We start from the raw sequence: 24,158 nt of genomic DNA, 5'->3' as shown, positions 1-24,158 counted from the left end.
AGTCTACACAAGAGCTGATCAGGAAAGCGAGACTTGGAGAGGCTATGAAATTTTTGCCCATGGCTAAAAATTGGCTGAGCCAGACTCAGACCCATTAGGTCCTATAATTTCATTCCTTTTTCCGGTCAACATTTCCCAATTTCTGTTCCAGGGGGAAAGGTGTAACTAGGTGTTCAGTGGGATAAAAGGTCCTGTGGTCAAATAAGTGTGGGCATTCCAGTTTAAACAGTAAAAAATATTTCTTCATTCAGAATTCTCAGGAGTTATGTACATATGATGTCCGTCATGAATCTCTAAGAGGAAGTATTTCCTAATTACTTGACTACAGAACCCTTTGGCCCCTGTCAGTAGTACATCTTGTGGATTGCTGCAAAAGCTTGGTAAATGTTCTATTTCAAGATGCCTAACGGGCCGGGTGTGGTGGCTCACGCCTGTAATCCTAGCACTCTGGGAGGCTGAGGCAGGCGGATTGTTTGAGCTCAGGAGTTCGAGACCAGCCTGAGCAACAGCGAGACCCTGTCTCTACTAAAAAATAGAAAGAAATTATATGGACAACTAAAAATATATATAGAAAAAATTAGCCGAGCATGGTGCCACATGCTTGTAGTTCCAGCTACTCGGGAGGCTGAGGCAGGAAGATTGCTTGAGCCCAGGAGTTTGAGGTTGCTGTGAGCTAGGCTGATGCCATGGCACTCTAGCCCGGGCAACAGAGTAAGACTCTGTCTCAAAAAAAAAAAAAAAAAAGATGCCTAACTTGGCTCCCTAATGGGAATTCTGTGAGGCAGAAGTAACAGTTTCATCAATGAGAAAACTGAGGCTCAGAAAGGTAAAGTGACTTTCTGAGGTCCCACATTAATTGATCAAGTAGGGGAAGACATACCATATTGGTTATAAATTGCCTGAGTTCAAATCTTTATTCCATCACTTACTAGCTGTGTGACCCCAGATAAGTTAGGTAAACCCTCTCTGCCTTATAGGTAGATTAAAAAGACAATATATCTAAAACCCTTGGAACAGTGCCTTAAACATAGAATGTGCTTCACAAATGTTGTCTTAGTGTTATTCCAGGCCCCTGTCATGCTGCTCCATGTCCTTTATTAGGTTTTTCATTCCTTCAGGGCAGACACTTAGCTTTGTATACCTTTGTATCACACCAGTGCCTTGTTCATAGTATTCATTTAAATCTTTGTCTGGATGACTGGACCTTCCATATAACATAAGTGTTCTAGACTGAAACAAACATTTTAATCACACATTTTACAGTATGTGCCTTATAGAGTAGTTTAACATGGACTGTGACTTACAGTGACTTTACCTTATGTCCTTTGCCACCTCTCATTCAAGATGTGAGATGTAATCAGACTCTAAAGCACTCTTCATGAAGCAATCTTAATTTTAAACCTAGCTATCATGTAAAACATACATAATGTGACATTTAAAGAAGGAAAAGTGTTAGTGAAATATCACCCCCCCCAAAAAAAAAACAGAAAATAACACAACATAACAAAAAAGTGTCATGTAATATCCAGTGAAATTTTTAAAGTCTCCTCAAAAGTTTATTTTCTTTATTTTGTTTTTTCCTTCATATTTCAACTTATTTCTTCCTTTATTACGTTTTCTTTACTTGCCTCTGTTATCTGCAGTTTCCATTCTGGTATCTATAAGGCTTGAAGTTTTACTGATAGGTTATAAACTCCTCTGGGTTTGTGTTGTCCTTAACTCCATTTCCTCCAAGGTGCTGCGGGGGTACCATTGCAGTGGTGGTTTTCCCGCCACCATCAGAACTGCAGCAGACGGCCTGACTGCACCACATGGAACCTCGAGGCAACCTGCCAATTGGAGGCAAAACTACTAAGTTGATTTAAAGATCTGTAGAGTCCTAGGACACACGTGGTCATTTATAGAAGTCTTGCCACCTTCCTCTTGCCCACCTTGTTCTATCTCTTCTCTATTTGCTGTAGAGATCAATTCAGATATAAGTAGAATATGCAAGAATTAAAAATCATTAAATGAATAATTAAATGATAAGTAAAGTAATTGTTGGCATTTCTGCCCTTAGGTGGTCTATTTGCCAGGATACATAGTGGATAATGACAAATTATAAGCATGCCAATTCTATTTGTAAAACAAGTACTTTTATTTCCTGTGTGACTTCTGGGTGGCAAGTGAGCTGATGAATAAGAATAAAATTATGGACCACCCATTTTCTGTACTTATTTATAATACTGATAAGAGAGGACTGTGTGCTTTATGTACTTGTAAACATGGTTCAGGTGATTGTATTTTATCTGTATTACCCCAGCATTCATCATGTTCCTATCACATAGATGGCAATGACTGTGTGATCATGGCCGAATTATAGCTACTACTACTACTGCAGTAGTAGTATTTAATCCTGGAGCAAAGAAGACCTTGCTAAAAAGTTCCAAAACTCTGAAACTATAAATGAAAAGATTAAGATATTTGCATAAAAAATAATTCTTCAATGGAAAAAAATCCCATAAAGTCAAAAGACAAATGCCCAAATTACAAAAACATTTGCAGTATACATGACCAAGGGCAAAGTTTTAACCTACAAATCTGTTTAAGATCTTATAAATTAGGAAAAAGAAGGTAATATGATACAAACATGGACAAAGGACATGAACAGGTAGAGTTAGCTTAGAAACCCTATCATGCTCTCAGAATGAGGCCTTTATAGTCCCTGGACTGACCTGAACTTTTATCTTTTGGCTTCTTTGACAAGATCAAATATCCTAAGAAAATGCATATAGATTTTTTAAAATAAAAAAAGCAGGAATGAAGCAAAATGATATCTTTAGATTAGCTTTTCTAAGTTTCCCATCTACGTTAAAATGAACAACATCAGTTGCTTGGCAACTGTGTTAATTCTTTACTCAACTCAGTGTATTATTCAATTGATTAATGTTAAATTAATGATATACACATGGGACTTATGACGGTTCAACTTACAATTTTTTGACCTTATGATGGATTTATTGGGCCATAACTCCATTGTAAGTCAAGGAACATCTGTACATAGTAAGGTAACTGTTGGGATTTAAGAATTTATCACAAAAAGCATTGTAAACATAGCTATAAGTTAAATCTAGAAAACATCTTAAAATCAAATTATTGATCTTAACATTACTTTCTCCTGTAAGTGAAAATTGGTCAGGCTTGGTGTGGTGTTGAAGGAAGTAGTGGTAGAATATTTGGAGACCTATGTGAAATAATCTTAAGAAGAGAAGTGAAGAATATAAAAATCTGTGAAAGAGGCCAGTTTGGTTTTTTCCCTATAATCCTTTAAATTTAGGGAATTGGACTTGGTCTCAGCTGCATATATTATAGTTCGTAATTTGTCATTTTAATATGATACTAATTGGCATCTGATGACTTCTAATTATAGTTAACAATAGGCTGTGATTATCTATCAATCCTCACCTTCATTCCACACATTGGAATTCACCTAACACCTAAAAATGCCAAATAAAATTTGCAAACTATTAATATATTTTCCTTGGAGCTTGATCAAATCAAAAAAATCTTAAGAACTGAGGCTTAAGTAGGAACATGTTGATCATATTATTTATTTAGAGATCAATTATATAAACATGAAATAAGTAATATTGAAATTTATAGCATTTAAAAAAAACTAATTTTTTTTTTAAAGATAGTGTGTGAATACATAGAAAAGATTCTGGAAGAAACCTCACTCACCTGATAATAACAGTGGCTGGGGAAGAGGCGATGGGAGGTTTTGGAACAGTATAAGTGAACAAACAGTCAAAGGGTACTTTATTTGTAATATTTCAATTTTTTAATGGCGTATATATTCATATTATTTTGTATAATTAAAATTATTTAAAAATTTAAAGAAGGTTATATTTCATACTTATAAAGCAATGAAATTCTATTTAAGAAATATATCTTTTTGTACTATAAGAACCTTAACAATAAGGAGTGCTTATTGACAGTGATTTTAAATGATTATGTAAAATAATTGAATTTTGAAAATATTCCCTAAAGATATCTCAGCTCCTTTTCAGAGAACTCTCAAGAGGTGAAAGCATGTGCAGCTTGATTACATATTCCTATTGATTATATTCCACTTACAACAATAAAAATAAACTCCAGATACAAATCTAGCAATATTACTAATTCATTACAACCAGTACTTATTTTCTTCATTAACTTTTTATTGTTATTTTCGACTTACACAGCATGCATAAATGCAGCAATTATATGTTGAGCAAGAAAAGGGAAAGCTCTTTATGTTCAACATACTGTATGTCAGAAGTCATTACTTCACCAGAGCTTTTGGAAAAACACAAAATAAGATCAGCCTCTTAAAAAACAAGTATAATTAACCACAAAAAGTAGGTGGGCTAAGCTACTAATCTACTCAGCTAAGAGTTAGTTTATCGTATATAAATAACATGATATAGATCAGCCTGCCTGACTATATCACAGCAAAAAGCAAGCTGCATAAATTGTTTTGTTAGTGATAAAAAAAAGTTTTAAATCTTTTCCTTAAAGGAGGACTGTATGTTGACTAGTAAGTAGCCAAAGTCAAAGGCAATGTCCAGTGTCTAATGCTACGTTTTTTTCATTTTTTTTTCTTTTTTTTTTTTGTTGAGACAGAGTCTTACTCTGTTGCCTGAGTTACAGTGCAGTGGCATCATTTATAGCTCACTGTAACTCAAACTCCTGGGCTCCAGTGATCCTCCTGCCTCAGCCTCCTGAGTATAATAGGTGGGACTACAGGCACTCACCACCAGGCCTGGTTTTTTGGGTTTTTTTTTTTTTTTTTTTTTTTTTAAGCGAGCTATTGCCCAGGCTCATCTCAAATTCCTGGCCTCAAGGAATCCTCCTGCCTCAGCCTCCCAAAGTACTAGGAGCCACCACACCTAGCTAATTCTACATTTTAAACAGTGCTTAATTTTTGACTTGCATCGGTAAAATGTTAGTTCTGCTGGACAGAAGCCTGCAGTCACTTAAAATGTTTAATAACAGAGTCTGCGTAGTAGCTTCATGACTTAATGCTGATCCTTTGAACCCAAACTCAAGGCACCCCCAGTGGTAAACAGAAAGGGCCAGAGATCTAGGTTCTTGTCTCAAATCTGAAACTGATTAGTTATTTGATCTTAAGTGAGTTACTTAATTGCTCTGTGAGATTACTCATCTATAAAATGGGAACAATGATGGGTTTCAAACCAGGAGCTTAACTAACAGGGCACATATCCAACTAGGTTCAAGTAACCTGTGGTTGAATATAACCCATCCTGACCACCTCCTCTCTGCAAAGCACAGGACTGAACATTGAGGGAAGTGCAAATACGAATAAGAAATAGTCTTTGACCTCAATGACAAGGTACAAAAACAATTTATGCATCTAGTAGTCTTCTTGACACTATTGATGTAGTTTCATTTTTAGAACTCTGTTTCTAGCACTTAACTGCTGGAACTATATTCATATTCACCACTGGTCCCTTTATTTAACTAAAGATAGGTCGTCTTTAACACTCCTCACAGAAGATGCTAGGTGAGAGCTGGCATCTACAGGTAGCGTAGTACCTGAGGAACTTCTTCCTCACTGTGCTCTTGGACTTTCCTTCTTATTCCTGAAGACTGTGTAGCTGGGTGGTGCTGGTTATAGAGGCAAAGAGGGCAGATTCTCAGGTTGGTTATCTCTAACCCTGGCATCCATCCTCTCTGTAGTTACTGGCATCTCAAGTCTCCATTTTCTGTTATTACGATTTCCCCATTCCCTCCTCTTCTCAAGTTCTTAAGTAGAGTAAAATATCCTTAATTCTTCAGTTGCATCCCATTCTCTACAATATTAAATATAAATTTCCTTAACACAGCAACAAGCAATTCCTTATAGCCCTAGAATAGAGGTGAAAAGGGTAAGAGTATGATCAGGGTTTTTCTTTGTCCATCAAGAAAAGGAGATGTACAAAAGTACAGTTGATCTGGAATAATTGTTTAGGCTCAATCAGGAAGGAGGTGAAGTTGAGGGAGCCTCAAAACTGGGGAGAAAATAGTGATCAAGGGGCTGGATGTCATGATGAGTCAGATTATAGGGGTAGTAATGCAATAAGAAAGGTGAGATGTCAGTACATTGTAGATAAAAAGGGATATCTGAATTGAAGATTTCAAAAGTAAAACAGTTCTGAATGTTTAAGTTCCAGTTGTACCTGAGAGTAGGTTTGACAGAATACAGTGGAGGTGGCTGGATTGAGTAGATTGTAAAACTACAGGCTGGGCGATTCACATGATTGAAGTCCCAGGAGAATAGGAGAACAACAGAACCGAGCAAGATGCCAGAGACTTTGGTGAATGCAGAGTGACAGAGAAGAGGAGTGATGGTGGAGGATAGAGCTGGCTTCAGAGGGACAGTGGTTTTCTCTAAGATTGTGAAGAAATAATGAAAGCACTGATCCCACTTCTCAACTCCTCGGTTTGTGGCTTATAGGTTAAACATATCTACTCATGAAGATACAGGATTCAGGTACTCCAGGGAAAACCCATGGCTCTACTAGGGCCAGAACCTAGAGGGAATGTTCTGTGACATCTTAAAACACTTAACACATTGTTTTGTAATGAGTGATTTATGTATTAGTATATGTTTTCTCACTAAACAGTACCTTCTAGAGGAAGGGCCTTAGTCATCTTCCAACCCATCACCTCTCCCACCACTGAGCTCCCTCTTACATTTTGTACCTTTAAGATACTTCTCATCTGTCTCATAGTAATCTGTATAACTTTTCCCTCTTCTAGTAATAGATTTGTTCATTTGCTCATTGACTGATTGATTCATTCATTCAACAAACATTTGGACACTTGCTATGTGCAAAGCTGAGTATTGTAAATATAGAAGTAAAAGAATCATTACTATAGTTAACATAGAGTTTTCTTTAAGTCTGGTACTGTTTCATGTTCTTTATATATATTAATTCATTTATTCCTTATAACACTGGTTAAGAAACAAATTGCTTTTCTTGGAAAACAGGCATAGCAAAACTTAATAATTTGCTCAAGTTTATAGTGTAAGTAAATAGCAGATTCAAACTCCATTTTACCGTAGAATCTGTGCTTTTTCCATTACTGTAGACAGTCTCTGGATTGGGGCGCCCTAAATCTACTTTCCTACTCATCTTAACATCCTCAGTCCTGAGCACAGACCTTTATGTTCTAAGTTTTCTGGTGTCGAATTGTATAGAGAATAGAAACTAGATTGTAGGCTTTTTCTTCGGCCTCCTAAGCCCCAGCACTGTGATGGGCACTCAAGTGCTCCATGTATTATTGTTGATTTACTGAGACAAAATTTTCCTATAGGGCTGAATGTGAATCGTGGTGGGACTCTATACAATTTAAAAATAAAAACACTTATCTTTTCAGGCCATATCTCTTTTATTGCATATTTCCTTTCACAGATTTATTCTTTATCTGTTGTGGAATACAGATACCTGTATATTTTCTTTGACACAGGAACCATTTTTTTAATAGACTTATGCCCTAAGCAGATGTGCTATCTAATGGGCTTCCCCTACAGAGAAAGAGAAAAGTGTTTTTCATTTGTCATTAATCCTGAAATGCTCAGTGCTACAAATTTTGGTATTGAAAACCATTACTTTCATACTCATTGAAGACACCATTTCAAGGAAATACTTGGATGATTATGCACCTATAAGATTTGCTGCTGTCCGTGCGTAATTTGTGTCCTGCGGTAATATGGAGCTTCTATTACTGTACTATAATTATTTACATATTCATCGCAAATAATGATGTAACGGATTTTTAAAGGCTATGCATAAGAGAACCAACAAACTGAGATGCAAAACAAGTTTCCACCCCTTTTTTCCAAAGCTATAGTTAATCACTTGAACACTATCCAATATAGTACGAAGCTGGCAGACTTTTCTTTGCAGCAGGCTATGTTAAAATGTTTATAATTTACAGCTTATTATGCCATGCAAACGACTATGTTGCCAGTGAAGGAGAGTGAGAAAATGTGGCTGCTAAATTACTTAACTCCCCTTTGTTAGTTGTTTTCTGGCAACAGTGGAGGGATACTTTACACTTAAAATGCATTTCTTTATTTAATTTTATATTATTCAATTCAGAACTTCAAAAAATAGGAATTTACTTTTTATCTTTTTATAGATAGAGCAATTTTAATTTAACATAACCAATAAGCTGAAAAATCAGAGTTGTCAGGGAATTTAAATAAAATATTGCTAGATTAGGGTTTAATTCAATTTATGGTTTCAACTTTGTAAAATCTGTTTTTGTTTCTGACACACCTGCAGTGGTTAATAGGCAATTTATTGTTTCTAAAGGTACTTTATGCAAACTTTGTTTTATATTGTCTGCAGCACTTTGGCTGAAAGTTGATCTTTCTCAGAAATAGTTAGAGGGGTAGGCAAGGTAACTTGGACCTCTCTGTTAACTGTTGAATATATTTACCCATTTTAAGCCTTTCCTTAGCATTTTCTAATTTTATCGATTCCCTGATTAGATTCATAAAGCCCCTGAAGTCAGATACCACATAGTCTTTTGTGGTTGCCATTCTCTCTGTGCCTAGTACACCTCTACTTCTAGTTTATACTCAATAACTTTGTTGCAGATCATGACCTTCATTTTAGTGGGAAAGTAGCTAAGGCTGGCTCTTAGCTGCGGAACCTTGTAGGTGGGCCTTCAATGAAGGAAGTTCCTGAGGGAAGCAAGTAAAACATTTAAAAGTGTATGTAGCCTTTTTCCTTCTAATTCTTCAGCTCCAAATATGGGAGCAGAGCTTTCTATTTAGTTTATACTTCCCTGAAGGTAAAGGAGAGGAAAATTTACATTAAATTTATATTTACATATTTAAAACGTTCAAAAAACATGTTTAATTTTTCTATTTGTTTTAGAATTAATTTAGAAGCTGGGGACTTCATTGTACTTGATCAGTTTTTATTAACTGTACATTCTTTTTTCCATAGCACAAATAATCAGATATTCAGTATATTTAAATGGGAATTTTTATGCACCTGCACCTCATATGTTTTGAAGATTGCTATTTCAGAGAAAATAGAATTGTCATGTCACTATCAAGGCATTGCCATCTTTATTGTCATTGTCCTCTTCAAGAATTTTTTGGTATAAAAAACATCTTTTATATCCATATGGGAGAATTTCTTTGTTTTCTACTTCACTTTTTTTTTTAAGTTAACCGATGCAACAATGTTAAGGTCATCTTTGCTTGTGTCAAAGTAAAGAATTGAATATAGTGATTTATTCTGTTTTCTTGGCTGCTGCTTTTTGGGTAAACAGAGAGCTGAGATCTGCTGGAGCCCAACCCTCTTGTGGGGAGCGTGGGTGCTGAACTTTTCTGGCCTCCTGTTAGAGGTATTGTTGAAGTGGGTGGCTACTTCCTCTTACACTGCCGTGGTGAAGCAGCAGGGTGGCTAAGGAGAAGTGAAGGAATCAGCCAGTGAGGATAACTTCCCAACCTCTTTACCACTCAGGATTCCTTTTGCTATTCCCCACTCCCTTTAAAAAAGAGTCGTCTTTACCACACACTTTGTATGTAAAATGATTACTTGATTTTCCATTTTATTAGATCATTTGTAGATGCCAATCTGAGCATCTGATGACCACAAGATAACCACTATCACATGTTATTAATGAGTACAAAATTAAAATTGAAATTTTTATTAACAGACATACCTTTATCCAGGAGTTAATGAATGGCTTTCCTTAGACATTTTAGAAAGGGGAAAATAACTCGACCTCTATGAAGAATTCTTCAAGTACTTTGCAGAATCCTTAAAGATGTGGGCACCCCAAACTGAGTACCACTGATCTAGACAGTATCACCAAGCAATAAGTGCTCACATTTCTTTTGCCATAGAAATGGTGACCATTACCAATTTGGTGCTATTTTCAAACAGCAAAATGTGACCCCCTACGTTATTGTTATAAATGATGAATATTGTGTCAGGAACTTTTCTTTTTAGCCGTAGAATAAGGAGTCAGACATGTAACCCCAAAGCCTTGATAGTGTCCAGGATAGAGGTGCTCTTTTTGTCCTAAACCTGGGAGGTCAGGCAAGGTTTTAATCTGTATACTATCTTTGGAGAATGCATGGTCATCAAACCCAAAATTCAAAGAGCTTTACATTTTGAATTAAGATAACAGGTTTGCTTCATACACACACAAGAGAAAGCTTTATTTATGGGGGCTACATTAAAATCTATAATTCAGACTGTTAGCGTATGGCTATGGGATTCTCCATGCCCCTCCCATATTGTGCCTTTCCTTCTTAGTTTATCATGCTGTCTCTTGTCACACTCTTTTTTTTTTTTTTTTTTGAGACAGAGTCTCACTCTGTTGCCTGGGCTAGAGTGAGTGCCGTGGCGTCAGCCTAGCTCACAGCAACCTCAAACTCCTGGGCTTAAGTGATCCTCCTGCCTCAGCCTCCTGAGTGGCTGGGACTACAGGCATGTGCCACCATGCCTGGCTAATTTTTTCTATATATATATTTTAGTTGTCCAGCTAATTTCTTTCTATTTTTAGTAGAGACGGGGTCTCACTCTTGTCACACTCTTGTCTCATGTTTTCCCCACATCTACTGGTTGTGCTTTTTATCTGTTATTGAACATCTAATAATACCTAAACCATTTTAAACTCTCTAGAATAAGGCAGAAGCTAGAGCAAATGAATAAATTATAGACCTTAGAGTGGTGGAAAGAAAAAAACTTTCTGACAAAATGGCTACTCTGACAGAGCCTTCCGATAATCTGAGGAGTGGGCTGCCCATTCTCTTCTCTGTGTCCACCCCCAGCAGTCTCATTCTTGTTTTGTTCCTTGAAAATCATGATTATATGCAGTATTGAAATGAGCTTAGAGCACTAGTGATCAGTATGATTCTAGTTGCCTTTTCCTTTTCTGTAGTTCAATAGTATGATTTCTTGTTTTTGTATTATGATTGCCATTTTAGGATTGTCTGCACCTTTTATACTTCTGATGTTCTTTACCGGGAGCTTTTCCTGGTGGAAGAAAACTCAGTCAAGCAGGATTCAAAGCCAGGAATAATGCTGCAACCATTTATACAAAATTATTATGTATATAATATGTACAAGCTATAGATACAGTTTTATGTATCATTTAAAAAAAAATCTTTGGAGTTTATGCTTATTTGTTCATTAGATGAAAAATGTTGGAAGGTCAAATACTACTGAATTAAAACTCTGTTGAGGAAGAGAGAATGGCAGTCATTTAAAAAGCTAAATCAGAGTGGCTATATAGGGCCTAGTTTAGAAAGATCTAATATTCAAAAAAGAGGAAATCTGTTATACAGAAAAGGAAGTCTATTATAAAAAAAAAAAAGAGGAGAGGAAGTATTACCATCATGATGCTCCTCTAAATGGCTCCTTGAAATCACCTAACAATCCACTCAGGAATTAAATATATCATAGACCATAACCACATGTAGTAGCTATACTAGGACATGATGACATTTCCATTTAAAAAAACACAAACCAAAATTCCCTTTTGCAGGTACCTGATTACACCTGAACTGTACTGGGTACCACACCAAAAGAGTTAAATCAGTCTGTGCTCTGTCTTCTAAAAGTTTATTATCTCTTACAGATATTTTGAAAGTAGACACACATATTAGACATGTAATATATTATTAACAGAAAAATTACTGTAGTCCCAGCTACTCAGAAGGCCGAGGCAGGAGAATTGCTTGAGCCCAGGAGTTGGAGATTGCAGTGAGCTGTGATGACACCACTGCACTCTAGCCTGGGCAAGGAAGCAAGACTCTGTCTCAAAAAACAAACAAACAAACAAAAATATATATATTAGAAAAATTAAAGTAGTGCTGTTATATTAATATATAATTCACACTTTTGTCAGCTTAAGGGGACAGAGACAAGGATGTTTATCTCATTTGCAGGGGTAAAGATTAAGAAGAATAACCAATGAAATTCAAAATTTGGTCATTCAGTCATAGTTATAATTAACATTAAGAGGATAATACATTCATTCACTCTGAATTTTTTTTCTTTCTTTCATGTGAGACGGGTAATGTGGCACACATACCACGCATGCACGTGAACACCCAATCATCACGCTTATGAACTTCAAAAAGATCATTTCATTCACTCTGAAATTTGACCATATGTAGACCTGACCAGGAAATGTTTTCCTTAAGATACTTTAAATACACACACACACACACACACACACACACACACACACACACACGATCTGAACTGTTCTAGAACTTCCTTGCTGACTTTATTTCATAAAGCCCATCAGTCCATCTTCAGGATGTTTTCTTCTAATCTCTTTTAAAAAACACATTGTACATTCTGATAATCTGAGGTCAGTGAACCCACTTCAGCCTCCTCTCTCTCCATTTCTCTACATTCCCAATGTATTTCTCCACCATAATTCTTATTAGGTAGAATTCTTTGTTAGGTTTCACTTTAGCTGTTACTTCCTTGGGGAATCCTTACCTTCCTTGAGAATTTGAATTAGGTCCTCTGGGCTCCCTTGGCAACTTGTGTTTACTTCTGTGATAGCAATTATTGCCCAAGATTGAAATAGTTTGCTTTCCTGTCCAAATCCTTCATTGATGTGGCCATAAGCTTCCTGAGCACAGAGCTATGGTTTTCTTCCCTTTTTTAAAAAAAAATAAATTCCCAGAGCCTATCTCAGAATCTGACATATGACAGGCACTCAATATATGTTCATTAAATGAAAAGAAGGATCCTTGAATAATCACTACAATTGTAATCTGCTAATAATAAAATATAGGGGAAGTGTATTTAGAATGTCCTTCTAACTCTAATGAATTTTAACATTTTATTAACAGTAGTCCAATCAGGACTTTAGAAATTGCTTCAAAAGACTCTTTGTTGCAACTGTTTATCCTGTCAGTAATTCAGATGCTGTTAACCAGTTATCTGCTGATTTGACAAAGTCCATTAAGTATCTATTATTTAGAAGTATTCAGTTTAATTTTTGAACTTACTCCAAGATCTGCCTTCTTGACCAAATCTATCTAGTTATAATAGTTGTATCTGCAAATTCCAATTTATTAAAGGTCAGTAAATATGGGTTTGCCATAAATATGCGAAACCAGGTTATCTTTTCAAGAATATAAATATTTATAACAATTCATGATTTTATAACTAAATTGTACACAATGACAGTATAAAAAATGTTTAAAAATAAGTTGATGTAAATGAGGCATTTCAAAGTATAGGTTGGCACTTCATCATTAACCTTAATTTTGTGACTTTTGTCAGTTGATGTTACAACCTTAGTGTTATTTTTAAAATAGTTTTTGTAGGGCTACTTAATTAAGTAACGTGGTGTTTGCTTATTTCAAATAGTCTGTCTTTGTTCCTGTCCAAGCTGTGCTGGCAGGGCATTGCTTTTCTTTTCCCTTTTGTTAATATTCTGTGTTAGATAATGGTTCTGCAAATAATAGATTCCAAGGACCTTTGATCCACCATTACTGTAAAATAAAATGCAACTTAATTTTTTCTGGGCATAATGGTTTTAACCTTGTGTACTAATTTGACTGTGCTTGTGGGGGCAGATCCTTAAATGAGACACAAATGAAGGAAAAATTGCTAATGCTGCCACTGTATATCTAATGAGCACTGTGTAATAAACCATAACCTCTTCGACATTTCTCTGGAAAGCAGCGTGATTATTTTGGATGGCTAGCCCTTTGTGGATGGCTCATTACCGTCTGGCATAATATGTATTGATAGAGACTGTAATTGTCAACTCCTATTTGACATGCTGCCTCTAATAAATATGGCTTGCATCGCTGGAGCCCACTAATGGTTATATAGGAAACTGTAATTAAAGGAAAAATTATATTTTTAGGTTAAAAATGTACATATGTATATAAAAGATTGTATAGAAGATTGTCTGCTTCTTCACCACTCCCCCAGCTTCTTAGAGTATTTGAAGCTTCCCCTAAGGATTGATGCTTTTTTATCAGTCTAGGGACTAACATGACAAGACCTGTGTGTATGTGAGAGAGAGAGAGAGAGAGAGAGAGAGAGAGAGAGAGAGAGAGAGAGAGAGAGACTGACTCCACTGGCAAAAAAGTGACAATATGAAAAGCTACCTCTATATATAGACAAGATCCATAGACTATAGTTTATACGTCTGGGTTTAGCTCATGAAGTTAATGCTTTACATAGCTAGACAGTCTTGACAGTCTCTTTTTATTCACCTTTCCCATGGTTATTTTTTCCTAACTTTATTCCCATTTTGTTATAAGAATGTTATGTTCTTTGATAGCACACAAAAAAAGCGATATATAACAAGCCAAATTACTGCAAAATATAAATCACAAGGCTATCAAAGGCCCATAGAATACACAATATTTAGGCTTGAAAAAATATAAAGATTAGAATTGGCCCTACTTCATGTTATAAGACAAATATAGGCCTAGTCAATTTGTAAGTTCTGTAAATACAGAATTGGAGTTCTAAAAAAATAATACTTTTGTTTACAATTGTAATATATTCTGAACTTCTGGACAAGAAAGTATACTCTTGGTTTATATAGTACAATTCATGATTTTTATAAAATAGAATTGTCATTGTAGGATGTAAAATTAGAATGGGAGCACATGTTTATATTTCCTGGAGTAGTCCTAGAAAATCATGTACAAATTAGGCAGCTCTCAGGTTTCTTCTTAGCAATGTGAAGTCTGATATAATCTTCAAGCTAAAAAAAATGGAGTCCCAGGAGGTGAAGAAAAGTAGCTGTTGGGAGAGAATGACTCTAGTCACATACCCATAGTTTTAAATTCTGGTCCTATCTATTTGGGCAAATTTCTTGGCCTCTCTGAGCCCCAGTGTGTTCATATATAAAAATGGGGACAATACCATCTACCTAGCAGAGCTGTTACAAGGAACAGATGAAAGAACATATATGAAGCAGTTACTGCAGTACTTTTGACACCTAGTAGGCAATCAGTAGATATTAGTTTTATTCTTTTTACTGTTTTATTCTCCCTTCTTCCTTCTGCCTTCCACAGATGACCACATTTCTAATCTAGTTCATTCTCTATTTTCTCAAGGATGTCCTGTCCATGAAACATAGATTTTTCATTTTGTTAGGTAATACTAGCTAATAGTTATTAACAGCCAGGCCCTGTTCTAATTTTCTTACATGTATTAACTCACTGAATCCTCACAACAACCTCACAATAAGAGGTAGGTGCTGTTATTATCATCCCCACTTAACAGATGGGAAAAACTGAAGCACACAGAGAAGTAATTTTTCCAAAGTGACATAGTAGTGGGGCCAGGGTTTGAACATAGGCAGTTTAACTCCAGAGCCCATACTCTTTGCCACTAACCTACACTGCCTCTGCCGGTCATCCCTTCTCTTGTTCCTAAGACAGAGGGAAAGAGCAGATTCTGGTAGGATTCTAGAGGGGCCTGGTCCACCTTCCTTTATAGGGCTAAATTGTCCTTAAAGAATAAATCCAATATAGCTGTCTGGAGTAGGGAAGGTATTTCTGGGGAGGGTGGAGGGCAAACCATGTGAAGGGAGAAGCAACTATGCTGTAGGATGTCAAGGCAAGGGGAAACTGAGCAGTAACTGTTCTGCACTAGACCTGCCAGTAAGTGCCAAATACTTGTAGTGTCCTGCATGCACTGTGCTATTTCCTTTGCATGGGTTACCATTCCTACCTTTCTTCATCTGACTAACCCTTACCTATCCCTTAAGATACAGGTCTGCTGTCATCTTCTCCAGATAATCGTCCCTGCCCCCTGGACTGAGCTAAATGTTCTTTTCTGGGCTCCCGTAACACAAGTCTGTACAAACCTAAGTGGTGATAGCAGAAGCAGTACTAGCTTCCACGTACTGAGCATAGACCGTGTGCTGAAAACACTTTATGGTGTTATCCCATTTATGTCTCACAGTAATCCTAAAAGGTCAGTAATGATAGCTCCTTTATATAGATAAGGACAATAAAGCTTGGAGATATTAAATAATTTATCCAGGATCTACAGAGCCATTAAGTACCAAATCTGAGATTTAAACCAGGGCTTTCTCACTCCAAACTTATATTCTTAATAACTGTAGTACTCATACATTATTGATATCATTGGCTTTTATTTTTCTCATAATCAGATTATAAACTCTTTAAGGACTGCAGTGTTTTTTATTCATCTTTTACCCAGATCCTATCAAAATTGTGCTTTAGAGGAGAAAGAAACAGAATATTAAAATGTGCTTATTTTTGCTAAATGTGCTTGAATTTTAAATGTGTTTTTTGCAGTGAACTGAGTTTAATGGGTAGGAGCTAAGAGAATTTTTCCTTCCCCCGCTAAGGTTCAAGTCTGCTAAGATGAACTGACAATAGATAGACTAAATGGAGAAAAGGCATACAAATTTATTAACGGGCATATGCCATGGGAGTCTGGCAAATATGAGACTTAAGGAAGAGCCAGGTGGTTGAGGCTTACGTGCTTTCTGCATATGGTGGGGGCTGGGGGGCTGTAGGCAATTTTAGAGGGGTAGTAAATGATTTTTAAGGGGAACAAAGAATGGACTTGAACACCAGACAATGGTAGGCTCCAAGACCAGATAATGCTTTGTAAATGATTCTCTTTGGATGCTGAATGGGATGGAAGGACAAACAATAGTTATGGAAAGGCGAGGGACAGAACTTCACTGTGAACAAAGGTTGTCTTATTATGCCGGTACAGTACTCCAGGTAACCTCTATCAGAGCTGCTCTCAGAAGAATAGGTGAAAGTCTGACTAGGCATGATGATGACTTCTAGTCTCTGCTCCTTTCCAGCAGTCTATCTTTCCTGGTTATTTGATAACATTGCTAGGGAGGGAGTCTTAACACATTGCACTTCTTTTGGAAGATGTTTTCCTCAGTCAGATAAGGGAACTTTCAAACAGAGCCCGTCCTTGTGCTTGGAGGGGACAAACAAGAAAAGTTAGAAAGTCCTCGGTTCTGAGGCAGCTTGTAAGGCCTGCCAATTTCCTTTAATTCAAAAGTGCCCAGCATGCCAAAACACCATACTTTGGGGTATTGTTCTCTGAGCCTCAACAATTGTAATTGCTTTTGACTTGATATACTATCAAACTGTAAAAACCTTGTACAGATATTAGCCAGGCGTGGTGGCTCACGCCTGTAATCCTAGCCCTCTGGGAGGCCAAGGCGGGTGGATCGCTCGAGGTCAGGAGTTCGAGACCAGCCTGAGCGAGACCCCGTCTCTACTAAAAAATAGAAATAAAAATTATCTGGCCAACTAAAAATATATATAGAAAAAATTAGCCGGGCATGGTGGCGCATGCCTGTAGTCCGAGCTGCTCGGGAGGCTGAGGCAGGAGGATCGCTTAAGCCCAGGACTTTGAGGTTGCTGTGAGCTAGGCTGACGCCACGGGCAACAAAGTGAGACTCTGCCTCAAAAAAAAAAAGAACCTTATACAGATATTGTTGGGTAGGTGTTACGGACTGAATTGTGTCCTCCCAATCTTATATGTTGAAGCCTGTAGCCTCCAGTGTGACTATATTTGGGGATAGGGCCTTTAGGAAGATAGTAAAGGTTAAATGAGGTCATAAGGGTGAGACCCTAATCTGATAGGTCCTTATAAGAAGAGGAAGAGGCAACTGAGAGATCTCTCTCACCTGGCCTCTGCATACAGAGGAAAGGCCATGTGAGGACACAGTGAAAAGGTAGCTGTCAGCAAGCCAGGAAGAGAGCCCTCACTAGAAACTGAATTTGCTGACCACTTGATCTTGGACTTCTGGCCTTCAGAACTGTGAGAAAATAAATATCTGTTTAAGTCACTGTGGTATTTTGTTATGGCAGTCTGAGCAGGCTAATAGAGTAGAATATTCTAGATTTTCTTGCTTTAGGATTTAAATCAAATATTATATGAAGAAGTGTTTGTAATTGATAACTTAACATGATAAATATCCAACTATGGGTGATGTCATATAACAGCTTGAGATTTGTAATTAATAGTATAATTAGAATAATCACATAAGGACATTGTAAAAATACAAAGAAATTGAATTGTTGTGTTATCAGAGATTCGAATGACAGCCACCTACCATGAGCCACCTGAGGAACAGCTCAGCCTCCTTCCCTTCCCCCATTGTGGGCACCAAGGCTTCGTCAGCTCTCCCTCCTCTCAGGACTCCTGGCTCAGTGTTTTCCTGCAGAGAAGGGCTTAAGGTAGGATAAGTCCTGTACAATGGAAGGGCAGTTTAATTAGGAACCATCTAAATTATTACTTAAACTTAAGGTCAAGGGAAGCTGAACAGTACATTTTTATCTTGTGAAAGGGCTTGCCAGAGCTTTCTCTGTATCACCTCTTCTGTTGGAAGTCTTCACTGCACACTTTTCTTTGGAATGAGAATAGAGACAAGGGGCTAAGTTAGCTTCATTCATTTCTCTGCTCTCTTCAAACTGAGTTAAGTCTATAAGGTCACTCTGATTAATATGTAGGCCTTATAATATGTGTTTTAGACCACAGCAGAGCACTTGTTTGCAAATGGAAATGTTCTGGTGAAATTAGTGTATAATGACTTGACATTGTGATAATTAACTGGCAGTGAATATTCTTCTGTGGTATCTAAGACCCAACTGTTAACTCATATTTCTTTGGTGTAGGTAACCTTACTTAAGCAAAATACAACTAAGAAAAATGTTAATTTTCTTTTATCTCTGTGAGAAAATGACTTTTTGATAATTCATTTATTTTGTTCTCCTTAATTTATTCAAATCACTTGGGGCTGTGGCTAGAAGACGAAGCATGTTCCTGGACATTTTTCCTTTTTTGTATTGCTCTCATTTCTTTTTCTCTCAGGCCCTGTCAGAGAGGAGACATCCAAGCCTTTGTCCTAAACCTACGCTCTGCCCATATTCCAGTTTCAGTCTGCTGGCTGCAGCCCTTTTCGAACCATTCCATGGCAGCTGTCGACTCTGTTCATTGTCTGTCAGGGCAGTGAGCCCTGTTGGGACCAGCAGCAGCAGCAGCAGCAGCAGCAAGCTGACTGGAAACCCAGCACTACTGTGGCAGCCACGTGTGGCACCAGGGGGTGAGCAGCAGCAGCGAGCGTCCTTGTACTCAGTAATCTAAACGCTGTCACCTCTTCCTTGGAGTCTTCCCATTCTGCCCTCGCATCCTCCATGATCATACTGTGTATCCCTACAGCAATAACGGACCATGGCGTTCGTTTTACACTTATGTACTTGTAGTCTTCTTGTTAAATCTTTATGTGTCATTGTACTCTATCTCCAGCTAAACTATGAGCCCTCAGGGCACAGACCGTGTCTCAAGCTACTTTAAGCGAAAGGATACATACTCACACCTGGATACGTACTCACTGATAAAACAAAACGACTTCTTTTATACTTTGTATATCTAGGGTCTGATACATAGTAGGTATGCCATAAATGATTGTAACCTGAATTGAGTGTTTATTAAATGACTCTTTTTCTTTCCTTACTACGTTCTGTTGATCTTTGACTTCCTAACTAGTTTGTGAACCATGTGGTATCATCGGCTGTCAGGAATATGTCTAGTGGGGGAAAGTGGTAGCTTCTACTCAGATATTTCAGGCTTGTCTTATTCCCTACAGCCTTACTATTTTTTAAGCTTTCTTACAAACACATTCATTTGTAAAGAGTGGAGTCATCAATATTTTTAAAATAATTACTATAGGCTTAGATTACTATTTAATGATTGGACTTGTTTGGATGAAAGTATACGAATGCAGAGTAGTGAAAAGAAGCCGGTTTCCTTTAAATAAACCATACTGTGGACACAAGAATTAACTAGACCAGTGAATAGGGAAGACAATAATGGTAGGAGTGTGCTAAGGTGATTAAATGTAGAAATATATGAAGGCATGAAAGGCAATATAAAACCCACAAGAAGTGGGAAAAGGTCAGATTACTTGGAAAATTATAGAGACATCACAGTTTGGTCAGAATAAGCACAATGATGTAGATAACCATATTCTCAACTGTCTATTTATGAAAAAGTCTTATGGAGTAGGAGATGTGCCCCATCTGTGAGTTGGAAGATGAGCTTTAAGTTCTCTGTTTAGTTCTTTGAATCCAAACTTTTTAAGCTGCTGGTGTTTCAGTTAAAAACGTGTATAAAATGTTTGCTGATTTGAATGTGTAGTTTATCCCTTTGCAAAGTAAGTGTGTTTTCTGAGGTGAATGGGGAGTATTTTCAGATATCTGTTTCTGTTTATTATTATTTTTTATCCCTGCCAGCCTTTAAGCTCCTTGAGAGCAGTACTCTGATATGTTTACGGTGAAAAAGGCATCACCAAACTCTTCATGAAAGGTGCCCACAGAATATGAAGTTGGCTAAACTGTGTGCACATTTTGGCATCCTTCTAAAGTACATTTTATTAGTTATTTGTTAAAAATGTATGTTCTCAGGGCCAGGTGCGGTGGCTCACGCCTGTAATCCCAGTACTTTGGGAGGTTGAGGCAGGTGGATTGCTTGAGACCAGGAGTTCGAGATCAGCCTGGGCTACATAACGAGACTCCATGTCTACAAAAAATACAAAAATAAAAACAAACAAAAAAACCCACAAAACCAGGCATGGTGGTGCACATCTGTAGTCCCAGTTACTTGGGAGGCTAAGGCAGAAGTATCCCAGGAGTTCAAGGCTGCAGTGAGCTATGATCTCATCACTGCAATCCAGTCTGGGTGACAGAGCGAGACCCTATCTCTTTAAAAAAAAAAAGCATGTTTTCAAAATGTGTGCAAAGTTTAATATTACTTGTCTTTGTCAAAAGTGGAGATGAGCACTGTGGATCCAGAAGGCCAGAATGAGAAGTCATAGTCAGATAGAAGAAAAGAGAAAGAGAACTGGTTAGGAGAAGGTGGTATAACCAAAAGTAATGTGGTCTTAGAGGTCTCTAGGAAAATCAGATCCTTGTGCTTGTAACTATTTGGAACTCGAAGCCAAAATTTACAAACTTAACATGTTTTATAAACGTAACTTAATTCCTAGGTTGACCAGGAGGCATTTTCAAATGTTTCTTTTATTATGCAGGAAAAGGCAAACTGTATTAATTTGATTACAAAATTCATCTCTTATCATCTTTGACTATTTTAGTACCATGTTACTTGAAAAATCAATGTTACTTGATTTTTAAGATTGCTTGTCAAATATTAGTCCAATTTTTTAAAAATCTCTGTATAATGATATATCTTCATATTATATCTAAAGGACCACCAATAAATTATAATTTCTGAAACATAAACACTCCAACATAGTAAAAGGATCTGATTATTCTGTGCTACCTGATTTTATTTTGTCATTAAACAGAAATTTTTTGAGAAACTTCTGAACAGAAAGCTTACACTTAAATTCTTTCATCAGCTTCTTGGGGTAGCATGATATAGAAAAAAGATGAGAAGATAAGGGTTATACTTCTAGTGATCTGTATGGCCTTGAACAAGGTACTTGGCTTCTTTGGATAACTGCCTGGATGATGTTGAACAAAGTACTTAGAACTACTGGGTCTTGACTTCTACAACTTTAAAATGAGGTACCAGGATTGGAAGAAGGGTATCCAAGGTCCTCAATATTCTCCTATTCTGAAGAGTCCTAAATTTGGATCTAGCTTAGGAAGGTCTAAGTATGTTGAGCTCATTCCGCGATAAACTGTTAAGTTTCTGGAACCATGTTTTAATCTACTCTATATTGCAAGGCCTCTGGGGTAGTACCTTCCATGTATCAAGTACTTAATAACCATTTCTTGAATGAATAAATAAAGCTATAGAACTAACTCTACTTATCCAAAAAAGGAAAGAAAGAAGACGTTTATTATCTGCCCACTTCTCCAAGCAATTGGTGTAATTAGGAATAGGCCATGTCTGCTACCCAGCAGATACTTATATTCCATAAATCCTTGTTGCTTAGACAATTAATGGAATTTATTTTCTCCTTGCAACAGTCCTATGAAATACCTGTTGTTAACCCTATTTTTATATGAGGAAATCAAGACTTTGGGGGATGAAGTAAGGGTAAGTTGTAAGGTTCTACAGCTCATAGAAAATAAGGCCGTAATTCAAAACCTGAGCATCCTGGTAACAAAAGTCTTCATTTAGATAATCTTTAACTCACCCTAAAGCATAAATGACTTATGATTATTCCCAGAGAAAGGTTCTGATGTGGGAAGGCAAAGTAAGAGTAAGAGGGCCGTAGATACCTGAGGTGGAAGATGATCAAGTACAGGAGGGAAGCAAGGACTCAGAACCCACGCTTGCCACCTGTCTAGAGTTGTCCTTGCCCCAGCCATTGAGATTGCTTGAAATATTTAGCAATTTTCTTTTCAAGTATTTTCTTTGCTGATGAAACAAATTTATTGATTGTCGGAGCATTGGATGGGAGTTAGGGCACCTGGATAATAGTTCTAATATGTGCAACTTATGTGGGACCTTTAGTTATTCAGTAGACCTTTCAGTCTGCCTGTTCTTCATCTATAACTTAGATGTAGTGGTTTAAATCAGTGATTGTTCACAGGTTCGGAGAGGAACTTCAAAGGCTGGTCAGGAGTGGAGGGCGAGGAGGGACTGGAGGAGCAGGAAAGGATTGTCCATCAGCAAGAGAAGCATCCAGAAGTCCAGGGGACTCTGTGGCCACGCCAAGCCCAGGATGCCCCTATGGGAATGCCTGTGGTGGTATAATGGATGACTTGCTGTTGTTACAGGGTCAGGTCTCACTTGCTCTGTGGGTGACTCACTCCTGACCTGTACTTACCAGATAATTGAGATGTAAAGTGTTCTCTAAAGATGTGTTTTAATAGAAAGGTGGGTTGATTTAAAAGCAATAATAGTTAACTACTTTTAGTAAATGTTTTATTAGCAATTACTATGTGAAGTTATCATTCTAATAACTATATATACAGTCATTTAACCCCTGTGACACTATAATATGTGTGCTGTTGTTATCACCGTTTTACAGATGAAAAGACTGGGCACTGAGAGTGGCTGAGCAAATTGTCCAAGGTCACACAGCTAGTAAGTGGCATAGCTGGGGTGTGAATCTAGGCAGTCTGGGTCCAGAATCTGTACTCTATATGGTGTCTCTAGACAGAGACAAAAATCCTAAGAAAGGATTTAAAGATAAGATTTAAAGAAAAACCTTAAGTATATAAGAATACATGTGGTATATGCAGAAATGACAAAAGTGATTCGTGAATAACTAAAGTTTAGAACGTGCTGCTCTGGAGCATTGCCTCTGGCAACTCCCAGATGACCCTGAATATCAGATTCCCTAGAGAAAGAAGCTGAGGGCCATTGATGGGCTAGGTGCTCAGCTATGGATCCCTTGGCCATGGAGGAGGAAACTGAGGGTCATGGAACAGACATGGTAGCTACCACCCACCTTACAATCTCAGCGGGGGAGGGGCAGACGGCACATCTAGAGAAAGTGGAATCACTACTGGGGGAGCTCAAGAAGGTACCCACCACAATCATCAAGGCCAAGTCTGAGTTGACCTCAGGGCATAAGTTAGAATTGTTTTTCTTCACTGAATCCCAGACATGAAGTCATCCTTGTCATTTCAGAGACTTGGGGAGAAATTACAGATGATCACAAATCTATAAACAAAACAAAAACAAAAAGATGATTTATCTTTTTGTTTTGAAAGTAGAATAGCCCATTTAGCAGTATCTAATACAATTTTAAATGACATACTCTTTGACCCTATAATTTTACTTTTTAGGGATATGTCCTACAGAAATACTGCCACATATGCACACAGATATATGTATAAAGATGTTCACTGTAGCATTGTTTATAATAATAGAGAATAGGAAATGATCTAAATATTTATTAATGAGGCCTGAAGAACATTATAGTACATCCATACTACAGATAAATAACCATGATTAAAAAGAATGAAGTAGTTCCATATGTAATGACAGGAAAATCTTTGAACCACATTAAGTGAATAAAACAAGTTATAGTACCATATGTATAGTATGAACATTTTTATGGGAAAATACATGGCATTTGCTCTATGTTTATAAACATGTTAAAAACATAGCAGAAGTCTGAAAGAAAATATGCTAAACTATAAAAGAGGTGACTTCTGGGGAAGAAAGTGT

The 24,158-nt window shown here is 37.2% G+C and overlaps 1 protein-coding gene and 1 pseudogene across 1 annotated transcript in view; one reads left to right on the top strand and one right to left on the bottom strand.

Moving 5' to 3' along the window:
* PDSS2 (decaprenyl diphosphate synthase subunit 2) overlaps nucleotides 1–24,158 on the top strand; it is a 221,700-nt gene that overhangs the window by 86,413 nt on the left and 111,129 nt on the right. The gene's annotated exons all lie outside the window — the stretch shown is intronic.
* Nucleotides 12,069–12,147, bottom strand: LOC123633807 (annotated as a pseudogene).

This window comes from Lemur catta, chromosome 2, assembly GCF_020740605.2.
Source record: "Lemur catta isolate mLemCat1 chromosome 2, mLemCat1.pri, whole genome shotgun sequence".
Classification (NCBI taxonomy): Eukaryota; Metazoa; Chordata; class Mammalia; order Primates; family Lemuridae; genus Lemur; species Lemur catta.
Note: the sequence above shows the minus strand (reverse complement) of the source record. Positions and strands in the feature narration are given on the sequence as shown.